The sequence below is a fragment of the Balaenoptera borealis genome (assembly GCF_965194805.1).
Source record: "Balaenoptera borealis genome assembly, chromosome: 4".
NCBI lineage: Eukaryota > Metazoa > Chordata > Mammalia > Artiodactyla > Balaenopteridae > Balaenoptera > Balaenoptera borealis.
The window spans coordinates 92,282,788-92,300,462 of NC_138861.1; the positions used below are offsets into that span (position 1 = coordinate 92,282,788).

Sequence of the window (17,675 nt, forward strand, 5' to 3'; positions counted from 1 at the left end):
CTCATCACAATTATAGTCACATTGCTAAGGGTGTCAGGCAGAATAGGGAGGGACACTGGTCTGAATGGAGAAAGGAAAGGAGAGGGGACACAGAACATAACAAAAGATCTGGAATCCAGGACAGATATGGCATCAGGAATTGTTAACTGGAGAAATCACCTCAACTAAGGAAATAACGAAGGATTATTTCCTAATAATAATCCTTCCTTCTAATAATAAGAAAGCATTCTAGTTTCCATGAATTTCTGACCATTGTCTAGATTACTGAATTTCTAAATATCTTCTTAAAACTTATTAAAATCTATTTAAAACCATTACCACATATTGGCTAAGAGATATTATGCATAAACATTATTTTTATTTAATGTTATTAAAATTTATTTTATTTTTAAGTAAAAACTTGTTTTTTTCTGTAATTGTCAATTGTATGTTAAAAAAATTGATTACTAGATTAGTTCTGTATGTCTCATACACTGCCGAGATTCTAGACGTCTGACAAAGATGTTACTAATTATCTCATCAAAAAGTAGCATTTAACCATTAAATAGAGGGCCTATGTGAATGATGTTTATGATTATACACACACAAAACATTTGAGAGAATAAAAGAACAATTTTAGGCGAGCATCCTGCTGATTATAGTTTAAAAAAACACTATTTACTGTTATCTTTTTCTCTAATTTAATACCAGTTTTAAACAGAATTCCAGACAAAGCCTCTATACATATTTCCTGCTTCCTACACCTTTCCTCTCCCCCAAGATGTTTAAATCACCACAGGCCAAACATAAAAGGCACATGTGCAAGCCAATTTGAAAAATTAAAAGAACAATTACTGCTGTTTAACTGGATTTAAAGAGAATGAATCTGGACATGCAGCATTATCCTAGGATGAACTGAACCTTTGGGGTCCAGCTAAAATGTTTGTGATACAGGCAGTGTTTTTGATGACATTGTAGTAATTAATATTCATTTAAGTTAGATTGCTGTCTTCTTAAGGCAGCAAACTGTTTGTACCAGCTCTTCCAAAAACAGACTACGTGTGTACATTCTTGATTAGTGACACATATTAAGATTTCATTTTATCCTTTTTTTAAAATTGGTCCTCACCAGAGGCAGGCATTTGAGAAAGAATTCTCTAAATGACATTATTCCATCAAAACTGTACATAGAAGAAAAAATAAAATACTTTTTGTAACTGAACAGACTTGAAGATAATCTGTTTTGAAAATTTTACTTTCTTGGAATATGAAAGGGTATATTTCATTTAAATTTAAATGAATTTGTAATTTTTAAACATAGTTTTAGGGATAAACTCAAGATGGTGAAATTAATTTGATGCCTATTTTTGCCCACATCATGAAAATTTTGATATAATAAATAAGCATTCACTATATTGGTTTTCTTGATGTTTTTCAACTTTAATTATATTATTTGCATTTACATGACTCTTTAATACATTTCTATTAGCCCATAAAACCCTGTTTCTTTTAATACAGAACATGCATAAAGATGTTTCTTATAACAGCAATAAAATGATTTTGCATAAGATATTTTCAACTTCAAGAAACCAAATGTTCTTGTGTCTCAACTCTCATCAAGTTTAAAAAGAGCGATGAAGATAACAGTAGATCAAAAATAGAAATGCTAGTAAAAGACAGAGACATTTTCATTTTCTTATCCACACTCTTTCCACCCTCTCATCCTCATAGATATCTGTACTATATAGAATATTTGAAATTACCTAATTCCCAGGAAATATAATTATGTATAGTGTAAGATAACACTACTGCACATTTCATAGGATGCAACATTTTAATATTAAGTGTTGTGTCTTTTAAAAATGGGCACATTAAAATTTTCCAGATGAAAGAAAAAGACCCATAGACCTATCACTGGTAAAACTAATGCATGTTGCACTGGTGTTATTGCTGTACTTAGAAGATGTGTTTGTAATCCAGCATAGAAAAGAAAATAATAGAATTTAAGCTTTTGGGTTTTTTTTAAACTATTAAGATGATTCAGCATTGAAATACATTTCTCAAACCCTATGAAACTTAATGGTTCAAAGCAATTTTAGTAGATGATATCACCTTGTTTACCTACTCACTTTATTCCACTAGAAAATATGCTCCATGAGGCCAGGGATCCTAGCTGTGTTGTTGCTACAGATCCCCTGTGCCTGGAATAGTGCCCAGAAGAGGGTGGAAGTCAATCAGTATATGTTGGATAAAACAGTAAATGAACAATTGAATTAACATGTTTTATTCATCAAAATTTATAATCTGCTATATTCACATGCTATGGTACTATCACTGTGTACTATTTCAGTTCATATTAAGTCCAATTATGCACATAACTTCAATAAAAATAACCTTTGAATGACAATATTAGTGAAATATCAATTTTGCATCTACATCCATGTGATTACCTGTTTTACTTCAAATCTCGTTTCTATTTATTCTTAGCAAGTTATTAGACCATTCTGTACATCCTATGTTTTCTAAGCATTTAGGCAAAATAAAGTTATTCATTTGTTCACTATTCTAATTCTTCAAGACACAACTCAAATCTAGGGTTTTATTTTCATGCTCTAAATATTAACATAATATGTTGTAATTTTGAAAAGAAATATAAATAGCTCATGAAACGAATTTCAAATCTTCTTGGCTCTTTGAATAACTAAATAAGTTAGCATATTCATAATTTTGTGTCTTTCAAAATGAGGTAAAATACTTGTACAATGATGTTAAAAATTAAAACTATGTATATATGAATTTGAAGCATTATAATTGAAAATTGTACATGAATTAGTAATAAATAGTAAGCATAAAATTAAAATAAGTATGAATTAATAATAAATATCAAGCAACAAGAGTTATGAATAAATGGCAAGTAGCCCAGCAAAACATGAATCAAACTCCCCAGCTGAGACAGCTTATATTTACTGATCCCATACTGACCTGGAGATTCATGAGTGAGAACGTGACTGGTGTTTTAAAGCAACGGAGATTTCAGAAATTAGTGCCAGGAGGTGTGTCTTCTTTTTGTTCCCTTTGAGACCAAAGTAGAAATAAACAAACAAAAAAATCATGATTAAAAACAAAATTGGGCTTCCCTGGTGGCGCAGTGGTTGAGAATCTGCCTGCTAATGCAGGGGACACGGGTTCAAGCCCTGGTCTGGGAAGATCCCACATGCCGCGGAGCAACTGGGCCTGTGAGCCACAACTGCTGAACCTGCGCGTCTGGAGCCTGTGCCCCGCAATGGGAGGGGCCGCGATAGTGAGAGGCCCGCGCACCACGATGAAGAGTGGCCCCCGCACCACGATGAAGAGTGGCCCCCGCTTGCCACAACTAGAGAAAGCCCTTGCACGAAACGAAGACCCAACACAGCTAAAAATAAATAAATAAATAAATAAATAAATAGAGTAGCTATTAAAAAACAAAAAACAAAAAACAAACAAAAAAACAAAATTAATGGGCCAAGGAAAATACTCTTCTCTGCAGGTGGGAAGGATGTGATATTTACCAATAATCTAACTGATCATATTTTGCTAATTCAGGAGTATATCTGGTTATTTCTAAGGAATATTTGGATATTCAGTGTCCATGAGAAATTAGGTCAAACTTGTTTTTTTCCAAGAGGTATCAAAGGAGAACAGAGAGGTTGGGGGAAAATAGTAGAGAGTAACTGTAGAGTAGACTGTGGAAAAGTATAAAACAGTGGAGAAAGGCTGTTTCAATATTCAGATATCTACTAATATTTCTTCTCTGAATATGGCAATTCAGTAAGAATAATTAGCTGTATATATATATTTCTCAGATGCAACTGGATGACTGAATGGGAAATAATGCAATGTTATGTTATGGCCAGATATATTATTTACTTAAGTTCATGGGAATACTTTAAGGGGTGTCAATTTTCCTCATCTGCTCATTAATGACTGAAATTACTTTTTTAAAAATGTCATTAGTCCCTGTATTAGTTTGCTAGGATTATTACATGGAGAAAGGTAGGAGAAGATGTCAAAGTCAAGGAAAACTTAGGATATAGTACATGTTCACACTCAGAAAGAAATAGACACGGGGTTAAACAATTAGTGGAAAAGGTCAAAAACTTGAACTTGAGTGAGGCAAAAAAAGAGGTAGGGCAGAGGTCTGGTGGGAGTTAAGAGGTAAAGGGAATTTGTAGTCATGGAGAATTTTTTAAGTAACAAACTCATTGGCATAGAATTCTTTAAAAAAAAGGAAAAAAAAGAAACTCTATAAATAAGTTTTATATTATCTATTTTACTTACAAGAGTACTAAATCTTAGAATAATTAATTTGCAAATATAGAAAAAAATAAGCAGTAAAGGAAGAATTCAAAATTCCGTCTAATTGATGCAAGAATCAACACCACCAAAGTAAATTTCTAGGCAGTAACCACTTCACTAAGGCTCCCTCTATCTTTTAGAACCAGTAAAATCTGACTAATCTGTTAGCAGTGATTTTAAGTAACATTTGAGTAATTTCTGAAAGGTCAAAAATCCTACTGCCTAAGTCTCTGAGCCACACACATTTCTCCAACCTTCTCCAACAGTCAAGATATATGAAGAGGGGAAATCAAAATCAACACATTTTCTGGGTGTTATTTCATAATATAAAACATGGTGATATAAAGTGAATTTTATAACAAAATTTTGGTGTACAGTGCATGTTCTTTTTCAAAATGTATTTTGCCTGTAAGGAGGGAACAGTGGGACTCAGTCATTTGTGGCTTTAAAAATAGTTTTTGGTGGAGTACTGTGGTCTGAGTAATGCTTGTAAATCTCACACAGCAAATGGCCTCATAGTATAAAAATAAACCTCACAGTGTAATTATTAAAAGTGAAACAAGTCTTACATATCATTTCTTGAGCACTGAATGCGTTACTCCACTTCACCTAGCAGTTGCTGAATCCCTTCTACAATGAACTGCAGTGGTGAAATCAGGGTATCATTAAGCAGAGTGTGTTTGTAATTCGTTGCTTTTGTTATATAAATTTGCATTAACAATTAATCCCACACCTAGATATATTGAAATGTAATATATTATTTTGTCTCATGGGTCTTTGTGTAGATTGAATTCAGATAGCTGTTCTTACTTCAAATATCTCATGTAGTTGCTATTAAATGGCAGTTGGGTCTGGAATGATCTGAAATTTGAATTGACTGGACTAAATCAAATGTCTGGAACCTCAGCTGGGAAGGCTGGAACAACTCAGGATTGGTTTATCATCTCTTGCTCTCAATACTTCATCACTTGTGCCATATTCTTTTGGGGTCACAGACACCACCCCCTAGCCCTGATACAAGAGGGTAGAGAAATGTTTCCCACCACTTGATGCAGGAGTAGTAAGTCACACTGCAGAAGAGCATGAGGGATGGGAGATATCATTGTGGCCATTTCTGGCTGGATAAAATCAGTGAAGGAGAAGCACCATAAGAATTACGGACTAAGGAATTTTTTAATGGAATTAGATATTATGTAAGTGTGGTAGGATTCATGGAAATAATGATCCAAAAATAAGAGTTGGAGAAATTAGAAAACAAATGTATAACATTTTCAGGGAAATAGTGAAACTAATTACACCCAGCTTCTAGATATAAAAGTGGCTGGTAGAGGAGTCTATGAAATGTTTTTAGCTCTTTGCTTTTTGTAGCTACATCCTCTCTGGGTTGTGCCCCAAAGCATCTGCAGGTGGGCTTGGGGTTGCCGTTGGCTGCTGTGGCTGAAGTCAGTCAGGAATCTGTGTTGGATGCAGAACAGACAAGAACAGGGACACACTGGAAAACACCTGTACCCTTTGTCTCTCCAAGACAATATGCATATCTCAAGCCTAATGTGTATTTCTTCACTCTGTCTCCCAAGTATTCCCCCATTCTAACTTGAAATTACACAGGAAACAGATTCTTGGGTTGTATACTTCCCAATATAACCAAATAGCCATAAAACAATACAGCATATACATATAGTGACTCTGATCAGGGTTTACAAACATGTCTATAAGAGCCAATTATTTAAAAAATCTTACCTAGTCAGGAAAAATTATTGAATAAGAATTGTTGTTGTTGTTATTTGTCTTTTGGGTTTTTTGTTTTTTTGGTTTTTTTTGAGATGGCTAAGCACATACAAGTAAAGTATCACAATAACTATGTAGATGCATTATGTCTAATTGGGTGTAGGGTCCACTACACTGGTATATTTTTATCAAGTGGCTTTGTGTTGGGTTAGTGTTACTCATCTAACTACCTCTTCATTCATTCTTTCAACACACATTTATTGAGTACTACTGAATGCCAGATATTGTGCACCTCTGATGGCTTTCTTTACAAAGGTGAAATATTTTCCTCCCTTATTTCGGGCAGATTTCATACTGTTGAAAGCTATTTTAAATCAGGAATTCATATATTTGCATTGAATCATAATTTGGGGAAAGACTGTGAAAGGTTATTCAGGCAAAACTACTCCTAAATCACTGGGTCTGCCCATATTTTCCTGGTGTAGCCTGCACAGTCAGTACCAGCACAGTGAACTGACCTGAATGATGACATGCCAACTCCCAATAATAGCTGAATTAATAAACAAAGGTTCTGGGGAGTGTCTACATTCATCCTGGAAGTGGAGTCAAATATGTTAGAAAGTTGTTTCCCATTTTGATCTGAGTTTTTTTTAAGTATATGATTTAACATTTTGTAGATGCATTAGCACTGTGAACAGTACCGAGAAAAAAAAGCACATTTGTAAAGATTTCCTTGCCTTACTTTGTCTTGATGTGTAAGTTGAAATTATTTTAGCTTTTAGGAACATAAATGGTTTGAAATTTTTGCTGTTTTTTTTTTACTTTTAATTTCCCACTAGGAACACCCCTCCGCGATCAAGATGAAAAGACCATGCCATCATCCTGTATAAATAATTTCAGCAATTATTTGGGCGCTTGCTTGGGAACCATATTAAGTCCTTCTTCTTCCATATCCTTGATGCTCCATAACACCCTCAATCAGACAACAGCCTATTTTAACTCAACACAAAAGAACTAATTTGAGTTAAAGAGTGAAACTGAAAGCAAGAGTGACAGAGAGAAAAAGGTTAAGAATACGTTTTTTTCAATAATTATCTGCCAATTAGACATTAAATTATTGGAATCTTAGATTTGATCTCAAAAGGTTGTCTTTTCCAGTTACTTTCTGAGTACAGTAGAGGCGACATTCTAAATTTGTGGTGTTTTTTTTGATACCTAGACAATAGATCAATGAAGAAAATACATATGCATTTGCTTTTTAATCTCAAAAATGCAATTTTTGAATTTTTTAAGCTATAGTATGACCATAAAATTAAATAAATTTCAGTTTTTGGGTAAGCAATTCTGACTTGATATAAACATGTCCTTAAATGCCTGTATTTTCAGGCCAACTTATTCCAAAACCTGCCTTACAGCCATTGAAATATTAACAAACTCTCTTTCTCATGAAGTATTTTCCTTATTTCTTGTTTGCAAATGATCAATGGGCCCAAACTCTTCTTTCCTTTAACCTTGTCATACTTTTTTATTCAAAAATTCAAAATTTGATCCCCCAAAATGACAGATACTATTTTGACTGTACACCTCACCAGCATTACTTCTTAATTTTCTTGTATTACCAGCTGATACATTTGAAAACTTCATTTCAGTCTACATATATCACACAACCTATATCACTTATACTTTGCCTCTTTTCTCCATGCCCCATGTCACAAAAATGTCCACTCTCTTAGTTTCGTTCATGAATTTTGTAATGTACATGATTTTCACATCAACCTCTTAACTGGTCTCATCACCAGTCTCTTTTAAGTTCAACTTTTCTAAGCACTTTAAGTACATTATCTTTCCTAACACACACACACACACACACACACACACACACACACACACACACACACACACACGTTCCAGATCATTTGGCAGGCATGTAGCAGAACTTGGACCTGGATCCAGGTCTTTTTGATTCCAGAGTCTACCTATTCTGTTAAACAGTGTGCTTTCCTCTTCCTCATTTTTGTCTTCCCACAAGACTGGATTTTTTGAGGAAAAGAACTATATCTTATCTACCTTCAAATTCCCAGGGCTTACCCTGGAACAAAAACAGAGCTGTAACTCAGTAAATATTTAATAAATAAATATACTTAAATAAGAAAATTATATTGGGTTTTTCTTGCCAGATTGAGAGTAATAAAATACTAGACTATTTAGTATTTGAGTATATTACACAAATGCATTTAGCAGTACAAGAGTGCTTTATTTAGTATTCCCAGGTGATATTAAGAATAAAACTACATATAGAATATTTGAGTAACTGTGGGAAATAGTCTGATGGTCAGAACTGTCCATGTTGACAGTGAATTCTTCATTAATGAAGTTATTTGAGCAAAATGTGACCTGATCACTGGACCTGACAAACAAACAAGAATGGAAAGAATTAGTAGACTATATACTAATTAAGGCCATCTCAACCTCAAATATTTTTTTCTATTTTGTTCTATAACTGAGTCTGTAAAATAAGTTCACGTCCTACTAGTTTTCTACAGAGAGAGGTGACAGCACAGGACATGTTTATTAGAGTGTACATCACAAATTCTTTCCCTTTCAAGCATTATTTTATATCCTTTTAAAACTGATTTTTAAAAAATGTTTAAAATGTTCAAGTGCAAATGACAAAACAGCAAACCTCTGGGGATGACTATGTATATTTGTGCCACAGCTGCCAATGTTAAGAAGTCCTGAAACATGGTCCAATAACATAACAAATCAAAAGTGACACAGTTAATTTAAGGAAAGGGGACAACATACACTAAGTAATCCCTTTTTTTGCTGACTTGCACAAGAGCAAACATCAGTATGTAATGATGCATTATGACACAAAATAGCAGGGGTTAGGGGCAAGCACAGACTGAAATCTTTTCTGCAGCATTTATGAAAGATTCAGAGCCACTTACTGCCCTTTTTTGCTGGTCTAAGCATGAATCAGTTTAACAGCTCAATTTACAATGTTATTGCTCATGGAGGGAATAAAAAATACACATCAGATGTTCTAAGAAATCTATGTAGTGAGAAATTAGTAATTTTCAATTGTGCACAGTGAGAATGTTTGTTTTTTCAAAAGCAGTTTGGTATCTGTAGAGAAAATGAATAAAACTTTATTCCTCACTAATAGGACAGAAGCACTAGTACGTGAATGTGTTTCAACATAAAAATGAGGTCATTTCTCATCGTCCTGAATTAGCTCCTGCAGAGATAGAGTCATTTTAGGCTTATTTTCCTTTTTGTAACAGAAAACTGCTTCTTTTTAATCTACTAGTTCAATGTGTTTTACATATATTTGGGCATTTTGAAACAATGAAATTGATGTCAAGTGGCAATAATTAAATATCAATTGCTTTAGTGGATAAGACTGAAATCAACTCAATTTTAGCCTGGTAAAAACAATAAGACTTCTATAATAATCAGGTTACTTTAACTGAGAAGTACACAAACACTCAGGTCCTACTTCAGTACTCCAGTTTAAATTCCCAAGTTAGAAACAAGCAAAATTTGGTTCATTATTATAAGGAGTGTTACAGCTTAATTAAATAGAGCAGATATCTTCAAACTTATACAAATATACAAAGAGATGGGTAAAATAACTCTTCAGTTTTAGGAGTACTCATAACGCAGTGGAAAAAACACAGAGGTAAGTGCTGGGAGACCTGGGTTTTTATTCTGGTTCTGATACTAATTAGCTCTGTGACTAGATTGAGAACTACTGTGAGGGAGTTATTTCTCCTCAGGGAGATTCAGCTTCCAATTTTCTCATATGTAAATGTAGAGTTTCAGAGCCACTGATCTCCGAGGTCTCTTTCAAATAGAACATTCTGGAATTTTGTGATACTACTTTTAGATACAGTATTATTCCGAAGATAGCAAACAACATTCATATTCCAGGTCATAGCCTCAAAATATGTGGAGGAAGAGACCAGGAGTTTTACATTCTGAGTCTGCAAACTCAAGATTTAAAACTTTAAGTAGAATGAAACAAAAGCCATGATGCTTCCTGTGTGAATTTTCACAAATTCAAGTCACTTGGAAAACATCTTAAAAATGCAGATATAGCAGGCAACAATTTACCTCTTATTAAGAGTAGAACTGGCAAGTTGGCACAGAAAGGACTGCTGAGTTAAGGTCTCTGTGGTTGGAAGGATAGTTTGGGTTCTAAAGTGGCCATTGGTCAGCTGGGTGACAGTGGACAAGCTACTTACATTTGGGGGGGGGCTTTATTTGCCTCATTTTAAAAGTAGAGATACTTGCATTTAACTTACACAGTCATTCTCAGATTTATAGAAATAGAAACTGGTAAGTGCCTGGCACTAAAAGATGGTGTCCAATGTTAATTCATTTTCCCTTTTGGGCAGTCTTTACGTAAGCCACTGCAGTCCTTTTCTCTTTGTTTGTTTTTGGATTTTTTGACCCATGTATTTAGGAACAGTTTGATGATACATTTCAATGTCCTAGAAATTAAAACAGCTTTTTCTCACTTCAACTCACCAGGATATTTAGTTCAAACTAGACTCAAACAAGCCTGCATTTAAAAACTGAAAGGTGAGTGCACTGTATACAGTACAGTATTTTGCAGAAAAAAAGAACATCTTCTCCTTCAGAGAGCTCCTAAAGCAATGCTTTAGTGCCTTCAGTGGAACTCAACTACGCATTGTTAGTATAAACAGTAAATATTAATCATACTGAGAATTTTTCTACATTGGAACAATAATGCATAATTTTGGAAGCTAGAGGCAGTTAATTCTGCTGCTCCTGTCAGGTATCATTACTAGAAAAACTGTAGAACTATTTTTTTCCTAGGCAGAGTAGAAAATAATGGTTACAGTTAAATAAACTGTATATTTTTATATAATTTTTAGTAAGTGCTAGTGTTCATATCGATGCATTGAAAAATGCTTCTGCCAAGATTTTCAACTTCTTTATCCCATCTTCCATTTCTATATTGAGTTTCTATTCTTCATTTCAAAGAATAGAAGAAATCTAATATACATCAAAGATACATGAGGGCATTAAAATACTTAATTACATAGAGAGCATTTATAACTTTATATGTTAAGTAATGTAATTTACTTTTTGCATCATTTTTTATATTTTTACATTTGATACTTTTGTTTATACATTTTGCATTTTACTTTTGATTTAACTTTCATCTGACAAAATGATTAGCCAGTTATGTTTATGGCTAAACAGTGTTCTGAAAGGAACATAGCTCAGCATTTTCATGGGATTGAAGCGAGCAAAGACAGTGATGAACCAAGGTCAGCATTATGATCATCTTAATTTGTGTCATGCTGCTATCTTCTATTCATTTGAGAGGACGTGTGTCAACACTGTTAAAAAAAATAAACTAAGAACAAAATAATCAATTAATCATAGGCCTTGTACACTCTCTAAAATGGTGGTTCTGTTGTGACCAGCTCTGTTAGCCCAACATCAACCTGAAAACACTGTCTCTGACCTCAAGAAAGTTTCTCTGTAGACATATATGACTTAACTAGAGAACATTCGAGAAAGCACAAAATAATAGACAATCAATTATTCTCAAGTGCCGAAGGAATGAAGAATTATGATATATGACAAATTGTAATGAGAAATCTACAGACTGAATTACAGTCCCTTAGTAGTGAATCAATACAGGAAGCAAAGTCAGGCAAAAAAATGCAGGCTGCTATGATCCACACTTTATTCAGATGACCAAGTTCAAAGTTATATATCATCTAAGGACTCAAGAGCAACATTTATAGGGTAGTTTCAGGCAGATGGCACCGAACACTGTTTCTATTAGGGACTTTTATGGAGAATGCAGCAGTGTCATCTAAAATTTTGATTCTAGAATGATTCTGCCCAGCACAGTCTGTTTCATGTTTTAAAGAGTGGCATTACATAATATACATATGGTCAACATTTTAAAATTTTATCTACATTAGCATTTAAAGGTCTATCCTCCCTCTAAATAATCAGCTGTTAATTTTTGCTTTTTGTTTTATTTGTATGCTTTGTATTTTTAATACAAAGATAATAAGGAAGGCTGATTGATAGTTGGGGAGGGGTGAGGAAAAACATAATATTCAGGAAGGAATGACAAAAAACAGCATAAATAATTTTTCAGAATACACCTCTGGAAAAAGTGATGCAAACACATGTTTACCTCGTTTATAAGCAGAAAGCAGGGAAACCTCACCACTTATCAAACCAGAGGCCTAACACAACTGGTTAATGGAAAAAGAACCATTGCATGACAAAGCTGCAGTCTGGAAGCTGAAGAAAAAGCTGTTCTCATGGATCTGCTTTGTGGGAAAGACTTGAGCAACAATGGGAATGACTATAGTAAATGACTATGACAATGGCTAATGTGCATTAAACTCTCCCTATATGGCCAGGTCTATGCTAAGTTTCCAGACACCAACTCAGATCATCCTCTCACAGCATCTCTAAGGTTTACATGCTATTATTATTGGCTTATTTTAGAGATGAGGAAACAAAGACATTGAGTGACAGTCAATGCATCTCAGTCTTGGAAACACATGAGAAATACCTGAAGATGTTTTAGAAATACTTCCAGGTCTGAGCTTAGACTCTCTGGGAGGTGAGGGCAGGCACTGGTATTTTTTAAAGCCAGATGATTCTAATATGAAATCTAAGTTGAGAAGCACTGAATTAAGTAATTTTTCCAAGGTAACACAATGAATGTGGTGTCAGGATTGGCAACTAGTAGGGTAGACTCTTAATGATACACTCAGCTGTCCTGTAACATACATGTGGGGAAGCAATGGCAGGCTGGAATTAATAGTGCAGTTCATACCTGCTCCCAAATTATGACAGCACCTTATGGCAGGTCCACAGCACCCTGTTCTTGGACACTGCTTGCTTTAAAAGCCTCCTGTGACGTCTCATTGCTCCTACTGTAAAGAAAAATTTATTTTACTTGGTCTACAAAGACAAAAGTCCTTAGAACCTGGCCTTGTCCTGGCCCTCTGGTTGTATCTCCCTTGGAGATGCTCATCAAGCAGTGGCTTTCCCCACCTACTCTGTCCCTGGGTTTTCCCAGGGACTGTGGTCTCTGCTTGGATTACGCTTTCTTGCCTTCTTCCCCAAATTAATCCCTACTCTACCTTCAAATTTATATTTCAAGTGTCACTTCTCAGGGGAAACATGATTTTCATGACTAAGTCCAAACCTCTCCACTCCCTCACTCTCCCAACCCACCTTATGGATTCTCCAAGCTTTGTATTCTTTTCATCCACTTTTACAGATTCATTTCTTATATATACAGGAGATTGCTGAGTCTAAGTCTCACTTCCATCACTCTCCCTGGCCCTAAAGCATTTACGTACTTTGGTGGGCATCTTTATTTCATTTTCTTTATGCTATCTGAAACTCTAGCTGTCTTATAGCAAAATTTATCTTCCTGCTTTAAAAGGTAGTTCTCCTTAAGTTTTATTTGCATTAAGAACATTACATTCTCATTACCAGGATCTAAGTTGTCAGGACTACTCATGAGTCCTTGTTCATGCAGTATTTACACTTAGTTGGTCAAACTTGATAGTTGAACACTAAACATATCTCCTTAGTTTATTGTCTTCATTTCCACTGCCACTCCCAAGTTCGAGTCCTCATCACTTCTAATTTAGACTACTAAAACATTGCCAAACATGTGTATGGCAACACGCATTAGATTCATGTGTAGAGTTTATTGCAATGATGTCTATGTCCTATCGCAGATCCAGTGAATCTGAATTTCTGTGGCTGAAGCCTAATATCTGCATCTTAGGAAGTTTCCACATCATTCATCTGCATGCCGAAGTCTGAGAATCTTGAAACTCAAATAACTTTGTAAGCATTGTCCAAATCCCAATTCTTCCTTGCTTCAATTAAACGTAAATGCTCATTCTGCATGAATATTCCAAAGAATTGTTCTAGTAGCAAAATACTCAAACTAAAACAAATGAATTCTGAAACTCCGTTGTGGGGTTATAGAATTAAGAATACATTTAAAGTTTAAGAAGAATGTTTTACTTCCTTTATGTAGTGCAAACTTATTTTTCTATATATATTCCATTTTCTACATACAAATTGCAAGACATACTTCTGAAGATTTTGCTCTGCATCAGGTTAACACATTTACACTCTTGTAGAAATCAGCTTGCTTTTCTTCCACCTAAAATACGCTCACTCTAACATATGCTTTGAATTATGAACTTCTGTGTTCACCTCAAATGAAACATTTTAATTACTCTTTGGTGAGCTCTTGAGTGGTGACAGCCAAAAATTTTATTAGGCATCCAAAAATATTAATGACAGTTATTCCATGGTTTGCTCCAACCCAGTGCCATCATATGTTTTCAAAATATAGGAAGAACTCCTGAAGTGACTCTCATCTCTCCTTTTAACTCATGTATCCCATGCTTCTCAGTTTTAAATGCTAGGTAAGTCTCCACAGATGAGCCACATCCTCCAATATTTTAACAGGAATAAAGGAACATCCTGGATAAAATGTACGTCTGTGAAAATGGGCCAGATAGTGTCATCTCTTTGATCAAAACCCTCCATTCTCTCCCTATTTCACTCAGAATACAAGCCAAAGTGCACACAATGGTCTCACAGTCCTTTGCAAGATGGTGCACCAAGACCTGTCCATTCTAAGTGCCTTCTGCCTACCCCCAATTCACTTTCCTGCCACCATTCTGGCCTTCTTATTTGTCTGCAAACGTATAAAACCTTTATTTGACCTGTTCCTCTACCTGGGATCCTCTTCCTCTGTATAACTCCCTCAAGCCCTTCAAATCTTTGCTGATGCCTGACCTTCTCAATAAGGCTATCCTGAAAACTTATGACCCTGTTTAAAATTGCAACCTAGTCTCCTCCCACTTTACCAAGTCAGCTTCTCTGTTCTACTCTTTACATTTTTTACATTACCATCTCCAAATACACTATTCACTTAATTATTTACTTTGTACATTCTTCATTAACTCATTCTCCCAACTGAAATTTACATTAGAGTAGCAGTTTTTGTGTCTTTTGTCCCATGATATATCCCAAGCACAAAGAAAAGCCCCTGGCATGTCGTAGGCACTCAATCAGTATAGGAGGAAGTCAGCCTGGAATATAAAGACAGAAATCATGATACTAGTTCCCTTTGCTGATGGCTCTGGAGTATGAGACAAAATAAATGGTAGTCATTTCAAAATTACAATTTATTTTCCCATTTTGGGCTAACTGAGTGCTTTGCTGCTCAATATGTTTATAGCTTAACCAATGTACACTGTCACTCAGTTTTCTAAAAATTAAATCAAATTGTTTAAACAATGACTAGTATTACAAGTCATTTCAATGTGACAGTTTTGTGTATGTGAAATTGCCAATATATTTGCTGTAATTAACTCTATATATTTATATGCCACAGAATAAATTATTTAAGCTTATAAACTCTCTTTGCTGACTACTGTTATTTTTAATTTCCAACAAGAACAAAATAGACACAGTGCACAATAAAGTGAGGCTAGCATATGCTATTATCACTTGCTGCTGATGTAAAATATTTTCCCTGAGAAAAGAATTAATAACATATGAATAAGAGAATATCAACAATACTTTGTAAATAACATTTTTTATGCAAATAGCAAATATATATAACATGTTTATTTATTCATAAATATTTTAGAATATATATGTGATGAGATAATGGTAAGAAGGTTATGCTATATTTTATATTTAAGGTATTGTTTAATATAAAACTGAAGACTCTATAGTTATCTTCAATAATCTTTTACATCTTAATTCATGCTCTGAAGTGCAATAATGGGATTGCTTTCTTTTCACATACTTTGCATGAGTATTATATTAATAGAATATTTAGATAAATATTTGGGTGTTCTCTCACAGAACACTGAAATAAATTGACTTTGAGTCTTAGCATTGTGTGCTTATTTAATAAGCCCAGCATCTTTAATACCTAAGAAGTATCCATAACGATGAAAAAAAATAAAAGTTTAGGTTATTATTCAGGTACAAATATAAAAGGTTTCACTATCATTGATTCTGTTATTCTTATCAGAACATTCATTGGTAATTCTTTTATTCATTCAACAAATTATTATTAAGCACCTTCAATGTGATTGGTCTGTGTTTATCATTATACTTACTATATCATACTGAATATTTCTTAACAGATTTTAAATTCTTTAAAGTTAGGGGCTATGCTTTATTTCAATTTTTATTGTACCTGGAAGCTAGTATGCTTTCAAAAAAAATAATGTTCAAGTTAACTGAAAGAAGTGTTGAATATAGAAGTGAGCATACATTCCCTGCCCCCAAAGAGATTAGCAACTAGTGGGATGGACATCTCAAGTGAATTAATAATAATGACAATGTTACATGAAAATGTTACTGCGAAGTTGTGCATAAACTGTGTTCAGGGAAGAGACACCTCACATATCCTGCATCCAGAGCAACAGGTTGCTTAGGAAATGCTTCCAAAATGATGGCACATTGAGTTGTGAGGTAATAGATTCCCAGAGAGATATGTATTATTAGAACATTTCATACAAAAGAGAATTAGGAATGCCAGAGTACTAAAGCAAGGCAGAATATGTTTGTGCCTCATTTTTATGTTTAGAGAAAGCAGTTAGTCAAAATACTTAATGTATATTTTTGTCTAGAGATGCAGATATATATATACATAAACATTTTTAAAAATTCCTCAAAATATGAGACTATATGTGACATATGAATTAATCATCTGTAAGATAAATCCTATAAACTTACCAAACATTTGTCAAAGTTTTAATAAATTTTGCATGGGTAATATAGGTATTCCAAGTCAACAAAATAGTCTGAAAACTTTTGGATAAGACATAGTCTTTCACAGAGTGTTTCGATATGTTAATGTGTTAATTGTAAATTAACGCTAGGACTGCAATTATAATCTATTCATGAGCAATAAAGGACAGACAGAAGGGAAGAAGAGAGGGAAGAACTGAGGGAGGGAAAGGGAGAAGGAGAGAGAGAAAGAGAGAAAGAAAGGAAGAAAGAGATAAAAAGTGGGTGAAAGAAAGGAAGAGTGGGGGAGGGGGGAGGGAGGGAGGGAGAAAGGAAAGAAGGAAGGATTTGCAGATTTGTCTCTGACTACATGCTTAATAGCGGGATAATGTGTTACTGCTACATATCCAAAATTGAATTCCTAGTATTTTCTCCCATAGTCTTCCAAATATCAGTATATGTCAACTTTTTCCTTTTAGTTTATTAGACAAAATATCTTAGAGTTATTTTCAATTTATCCACTAAATCTTTTTGGGACTTTTTACTTACATAAAAGATACGTGTGTTTGACAGAAGTTTGTCATTGCAACTATTATTATTGTTGGAAAGTACAAGTATGGGCAAAGGACTGTTGCAGATGAAGAATCAAAAGTGAGGGTTATTGTACATTTGGTGGATCTGTCTGCAGCATCCATTCAACTCTCTTGTACTCTACTTACCTGTGATGCATAAGCTAGAAATTTAAGCCACATTGACCCAACTCTTTTGTGTGTAGTTTTGCATAGAAATAAGAGACTGTTTAGTGGATGGGCTTACTGAGATTTGAG

The 17,675-nt window shown here is 34.3% G+C and overlaps 1 long non-coding RNA gene across 1 annotated transcript; it reads right to left on the minus strand.

The window, feature by feature from the left end:
* Positions 1 to 3,803: 3,803 nt before the first annotated feature.
* Positions 3,804 to 17,112, minus strand: LOC309627411. Its single transcript, XR_014243734.1, has 2 exons — positions 7,917 to 17,112; positions 3,804 to 7,884 (listed from the first exon to the last, which is right to left on the minus strand). It is a non-coding gene; the product is annotated as an uncharacterized lncRNA (long non-coding RNA).
* Positions 17,113 to 17,675: the final 563 nt, after the last annotated feature.